The 7,209-nt window shown below is 40.6% G+C and overlaps 1 pseudogene; it reads right to left on the bottom strand.

The window, feature by feature from the left end:
• Positions 1–1,634: 1,634 nt before the first annotated feature.
• On the bottom strand, positions 1,635–2,603 carry LOC116911438 (annotated as a pseudogene).
• Between the last annotated feature and the right edge of the window lie 4,606 nt (positions 2,604–7,209).

The raw sequence follows: 7,209 nt of genomic DNA, 5'->3' as shown, positions 1-7,209 counted from the left end.
CATTACCAGCATTGGTGGCTACTTTTCTTGATGATTGTCATTCTGACTAGTGTGAGATGGAATTCTAATGTGGCATAACTCATTTTTCTGATGGTTAGTAGCATTTAATATTTTTCACGTGTTTAATGCCCATTTGCTTTTCATGTTTTGAGAACTATTTCATTAGCTCCTTGACTGATTGGACTGATTTCTTGTTACTTGTCCGCCAGCCTGACTTCTTTAAAAGGAAATGTCTCTACATTCAAATATTGAGGATACATTTAAAACCACCAGGAGTAGGTTTATTTTGAAATTTTTTATAAAGAAAGCTCCAGTTAAGTCTAACTTAACTTGAATTAAGGGATAAAACCTTAAAGAATGATTTTTAGGGTAAAATCTATAGATATCAATGTCCCCATGTAAAGCCAAATTCAATTTTTCCTAAAAGCATTTGACTTTTTTTTTCTTCAAATTCATTGATATTTACTTCTGTGAAAGAGAAAAATGGAAATCTGTCTTGGTTTGTGATTAGAATAATATTTAGTTTTAATTCACTGTCCTTCCACTGACAAATACTAATTGAATAACTAAATCTTAAATAATAGGATTTAAGCGTCTCAAATAGAACAAAGATAAGGATAAACTACTTTACTATCTATAGACATTTAATCTGAAGAATGAGTGGCTAGGCTTACTGATAGAAATTATAATTATGTCTTACTATACACATACTGTATTCTTAGAATGAGAGAGGAGAAAGTCACCCCAAACTAAAAGTATATGAAAAGGCCATAGGAAATCTGATGATTCATAAACTAGCAAGAATTCATTAAAACAAGAAGTTTAAAAAGAGTTACCCTGTGGGGATGGATAAAGATGATCCTAGAAGCCATAAATTATTAAAAATATTCCAGGGATAGTGCCAGGGATAGGATAGCTCCCTGTGAGCTTGTTGGCCAAGGAGGCCCCTTTGGTCACAGAAAATAATGCAGACAACTGATACAGCTTTTGGTTGCCCAATAGGATGAGTTAGTAAGAAATTATTAGTGAAGACACGGCATGGCTCAGTTCCAGAACAGAGAGAAATCATACTAAACCTGAAATGAGGGCTCCCAACCTACTGGGTCAATCTCATGAGTGTCAGATGTTCTGTATGCTGCTGGAGGAGAATTGTCATCTCACGGTCTTACTTAGCCGTGGACTTGTCAGGTAAGATGAGCCTACTCATGCAATAAGCATATTTTTAAAAAAAATGGATATGATGCTTGTTACACAGGAAGAAAAGTGTAATCTAGAACTGTAAACTAGTCCACAACTCATGACTTTGAAGGTCTTAGATTCTGGTGGGGAAGCTGCTATTAGTATTTTGACTAGTGAACACACGATGTGGTGGTCACATTCTACACAATGACAGTACTGTTGTAAGCTTTGGTAAAAGAACTTTTATTTGATGAATGCAGGAAACTTTATTGATGATATTCAAGAGAGTAGGGAGGGCTCCCTAGGCCCCCCCCCCGTTTTTATGGGGCTCTGGGATGGACATTGTAAGGGAGATGCTCAGTGTTGGGGGCTGAGTTGGGATGGGGACTCCTCAGCAACTGAGGGCCTCTCTCTTGCTCTCAGTATCCTTGCTGGGGTGGGTGGTCCATGGTTTCTTACTCCTTGGAGACCATGTAGGCCATGAGGTCTACCACCCTGTTGCTGTAACTATATTCATTGTCATACCAGAAAATAAGCTTTACAAAGTTGTTATTGAGAGCAATGCCAAACCCTGCATCAAAGGTAGAAGAGTGGAAGTTGCTGTTGAAGTCACAGGAGACAATCTGGTCCCCAGGATGCCCGTTAGTAGGCCCTCAGATGCCTGTTACACCACCTTCTTGATGTCATCATACTTGGCTGGTTTCTCCAGGCGGCTTGCCAGATCCACAATGGATACACTGGGGGTAGGAACACGGAAGGCCATGCCAGTGAGCTTCCCGTTCAGCTCTAGGATGACCTTGCCCACAGTCTTTGCAGCACCAGTGGATGCTGTGATAATCTTCTGGGCTTCCCCATGACCATCACACCACAGCTTTCCAGAGGGGCTATCCACAGCCTTCTGAGTGGCAATGATGAGTGGTTATGAGCCCTTCCATAATGCCAAGGTTGTCATGGATGACCTTGGCCAAGGAGACTAAGCAGTTGATGGTACAGGATGCATTGCTGACAATCTTGAGTGAGTTGTCATATTTCTCATGGTTCACACCCATCACAAACATGGGGGCATGGGCCAAAGGGGCAGAGATGATGACCCCTTTGGCCCCAGCTTTCTCCATGGTGGTGAAGACGCCAGTAGACTCCACAACATACTCTGCACCAGCATCACCCCATTTGATGTTAGCAGGATCTCACTCCTAGAAGACGGTGATGAGCTTCCTTCTGATGACAAGCTTCCCATTCTCAGCCTTGACTGTGCCATTGAATTTACCATGGGTAGAGTCATACTGGATCATGTAGACCATGTAGTTGAGGTCAATGAAGGGGTCGTTGATGGCAACAATCTCTACTTTGCCAGATGCAGAGAAGGTAGCCCTGGTAACCAGGAGCCCTATACAGCCAAATCCATTAACACCGACCTTCATCATCTTGTCTATGGGACAAGGCTGGCACTGCATGAGAAGATGTGGCTGTCTTTGGAACAAGAAGGAGCAGAGAGTCGAGAACTTTTTTTTTTAATACAGTGGTCATTGGTGACTGCTGAGATGCATAAGTGGTCAAGGGACAGAAAATAAATAAGCATTGAATAATCAGACATAAATGGGATATCTATAACACCCCAAGGCTCTGGAAACATCACAGAATTATCTAGAAGCACCTAAGAGCTGGACAATGGGGATCAATGGGGAGTGGGAATGGCCAGGGAAAGCATGGTTATAACATTCTTGACTCATACAGCTGTTATCATCTATGTAAGATCTCCACACACTTGAGCCTGTTGACACCCTGTCATAAAAGAGGAAGATCATGGGCTCCCACTCCTTCCTGCGGATTTATAAGCAGCTAAAGGTAGATGAGGCGGGAGAGGCATTTTCTTTAGTGGTGTAGCCACTAGCAAGGTGAATATGATCTTATAAACAAACACCTACCTGTTTCGCCATAAAAAGCACTAATGAAACTTACTGGGTCTCAAAAAGACATAGAAGTGTAAGAGAGCTAGTTGGGAAGAGAAATAGGATGGAGAAGAGAATCAGAAAGAGGAAACAGTAGAAGGCAACAAGATAAATGTGAGTGAGATATGTAATGTACACATGTGACCATATCACAGTGAAACAATTATGTGTACTTAACATTAAAAACATTTTAAAATGAAACAGAGGCCTTTTTATAGAGGGGAAAGATAAAGAAAATTCTATTAACAATTAAAAAATTAGTAAATCTGTCTTATTGATAGAGGCTAATTTAAATCACTTGACAAGAAATATACATTATTTTACCATCTCTCCTTTGAAGAAACAAGAGAAACACAGTGATATAATAAAAAGATCACACTTACTTAGATTTACTGGACTTCTAGTGGTGTATGGGAATGTCATTTGCTCCTTTTTAAGATCTCATATATTTAACACCTACTTCAAGAAATATGTCTCAACCATTAAAAAAGAATCAGAGCTGTCCTAATTTAAAAAAACTTATTTTTAAAAAGATGATCCTGTCTCTTCTCATATCAATTGCTTTATATTATTATTTGTTATTGTGGTTTTGGTTAAGAAGTAAAAAGCAGAAATAAAGCCTAGTAAGAAATATTTCAAGATTGTAGACCGATGTGTAGTTCAAAGTTCAACGTTGACCCCTGAATGTTTAAAAACAAATTTGGTCAAAATTAGTCACCTATCACAAACTTGCTTGCTTAGAAGAAACTAGATGGAATGGTTTGCATCAGTATGCCAATTGTTCCAGTGCAATCCATTCTTGTCACCCTGTACAAAGCTTAAGTCCAAGTGGATCAAGGACCTCCACATCAAACCAGATACACTCAAACTAATAGAAGAAAAAGTGGGGAAGAATCTCAAACACATGGGCACTGGAGAAAACTTCCTGAACAAAACACCAAAGGCTTATGCTCTAAGATCAAGAATCGACAAATGGGATCTCATAAAACTGTAAGGCAAAGGACACTGTTGTTAGGACAAAACGGCAACCAACAGATTGGGAAAAGATCTTTACCGATTCTACAACTGATAGAGGGCTTCTATCCAAAATATATAAAGAACTCATGAAGTTAGAAAAAAAAGTGGGGTTCAGAGCTAAACAAAGAATTCACAGCTGAGGAATGCCCAATGGCTGAGAAACACCTAAAGAAATGTTCAACATCTGTAGTCATAAGGAAAATATATTAGAAAACTCAATTCTCGACACGGTTCAATGTGATTTGACTGTCTACCAATGGCCGTTGTAATTGAAGTTCTTCAGGGTGACACTTTGGGACAGTAGCAGACATCTGTGGAATAGAGCCTAGTGAGAGATTGTCCCCTCCCCCTTCTTCCATCTATAGCTTTTTTTTTTCTTGTTTTATTTTCTTTTTAAAAATTAATTGGTTATTTTATTCCAAATTCGGTCTCCCCTTCACAAACCCCCAGCCCAGCACCGCTGCCCTTTGCCTCTCAGAGGGCGCTTCCCCCATCCACCCACATTAGCTCACTCCCCTGAGAGGACAGAAACCCTGTCTCATCCTGACTTCTTGAATGGTGATGGAATTTCTTTCCCTACACAGTATAATGTGCTGCTATGCACCACTCTTGACAGTCAGCTAAGCCCCCAAACCATGAGCAAATTAAACAAAATTTTCACATTTTATATAAAGTTACCTGCCTCGGGTATTTCATTATAGTAATGAAAAAGAACTAATGAAGTTCTTAAAGTCAGCTTTTTACCTCCAAACTCAAGTATTTGTGATAATGATCTAATTATAGCAATAATTGATGAGAGGGCATAGGCATACGTGTGAACTTTCTAAAAAAAAACTATATTTAATATCTATGAAATTTAATCCAACTTGGTGTAACAATTATAATAAGGGTTTTCTCTAGTTTGTTTCCTAAGGTTAATGCTACTATAAGTGTGGCCCTAGTGAGTGTTAAGTTAGAAACGTAACAGGTGAGCAGGTGGGGTTATTGTGGAGATGAGTTCATTCTTTTCCCCTTTTTAAAAATGGGCTCTCGCTGTGCGTCTCTGACTGGCCTGGAACTCTGGCTTCACACTCGGAGATACGCCAATCTCTGCCTTTCAAGGGCTGGGATTAAAGACGTATAATACCATGCCCAGTTAAATTGGTGGGCCAAGAAAAGCAAGACCTAATAAAAAGCTTGTCTGAGCCTTGAATCCCTCAAGGGTTCATGTCTTCTGACATGAGAACTTCTGCTTGTGTTCCTACCATTTAAATGCCAGCAGTCATGAGTCTTCCCCAAAGCCAAGATACTTGTTCTGTACTCTCCAACTCATGTGTTATACTCTCCAACTCACGAATTAAATAAGCCTCTTTCCTCTCTATATATATTGCCTATCTCTGTGAATTTTCTGAGAGCCATTTAAAATTGGCCAATAACTAGGTATCAATGAATGAGAGACAGTTGCAACTACAATGAAAATGTGGACTCAGCTTTGGAGCGGGGAGAAGAGGCATCCTATAAACTCTAACAGAGGCTGTGTAAACATCGTTTGCTTAACCCCTTCATCACACTCACCTGACCTCAGGTCCTCCTTGGTCCACTGACAAGCCTTCCTCACTCACAGGCAAAGATGGGAAAGATTCCAGAAGACTCATTTACATGCTGCTAATGGGCACAATTCTAGACACACCGTGAGCTTGCAACCCCAGGCGTCCCTAGGTTGGATAAGCGCACATCACTCTGATGGCTTACACAGTTTGTGAATAATGAAAGGTGAGCAAAAAATGTGCCCTTTATATGAAGGTCTATATGCATTTCAAGCTGTGTTTCCTGGATGGGGGTTAAGTGTCTCAGCTAATTACCTCTTATTTTAATAAGGTCACCATTTGCCATATATAAGGAACCATGTCCTAAATTTTTCTTAGTATTTACTCTCCAGAGTGTTGTTTTAAACTTTTATCTCTATTTATTAAAATATTTCTTCATATAATATAATCTGATCATTCCCTTTCCCTACGTCCTCCCAATCTACCTAGCCATCAAACCCCAAACCACAGTAAAATTTAAACAGCACAGAAAGCAAACTTACAGAAACACACACACACACACACACACACACACACACACACACACACACACACACAAAACCCATAAAAGGACAAGGTAAGAAACCACGCGATACAGGCAAAAGACCAATGATACAAAGACTGCTGCAGCAAAGTTCTATAAGGTAAAAAGTCTACAAAAATACCATTAAATTTGTCTTGTGTTGTCCACATGCTGCTGGGCACAGGGCCTGGGGCCTACCCTCAAGTATGATTTACATACACAGACTCCACTGGCATAAAGTGATTTTGCTTTGTAAGCAGACATCAATTGGAGGTAGCTTCTCTGTGAAGTCTGAGAACCACTGTCCAGTGCCCCCTCTCAATACCAGCAGCCCCTCTCCAGCTTGAACCTGTGTACGACTGGTAGTCTCTGTGAGTTCATATTTGTGTCAGTCTGAAAAACACTGCTTCAACAGTGCTATTCATCCCCGCTAGCCCAGACATTTTTTTTTTCCTTCTCTTCTACATAGTTTACTGATCCCCGAGAGGAGGGAAATTGTGAAGACATTCTACTTAGGCCTGAGTGTTCTGAAGTCTGTCACTCTCTCCACATTGTCCAGTTGTAGATCTCCATGCTGATTCTCGTCTACTGCAAGAGGAGGCTTCTCTGATCATGGCTCAGCAAGTGAGACACGGATTTATTGGCACAGCAGAAAGCCATTAGGAGTCATTTTACTGCTATATCCCTTTAGCAGAACAACAGTATGTGGCTGTCCCCACAGGCCCAAGTTCCATCTAGTCTCAGTTTCTTGGCCGCCTTGGAAGTGCCAGGTGAACACTATTGGCTAGCAGCCTGCGGATACCTCTCCTAATTTCTGTAACTCTCATGGTCTACGTATCAGACTGCCGAAGCTAAATCAACTGTGGGGCTTTGGTGGTCTAGAAAAAAGTCCCTAAGTCACTCCTTTAACAATATACAACTTCTACGACGCCCACACCTTGGGCGTCCTAGTACCTGTCCTAGACAGGGATCCAAA

This window comes from Rattus rattus, chromosome 10 (genome assembly GCF_011064425.1).
Source record: "Rattus rattus isolate New Zealand chromosome 10, Rrattus_CSIRO_v1, whole genome shotgun sequence".
Taxonomy (NCBI): Eukaryota; Metazoa; Chordata; class Mammalia; order Rodentia; family Muridae; genus Rattus; species Rattus rattus.
This window is presented reverse-complemented; position numbering and strand designations above follow the sequence as displayed.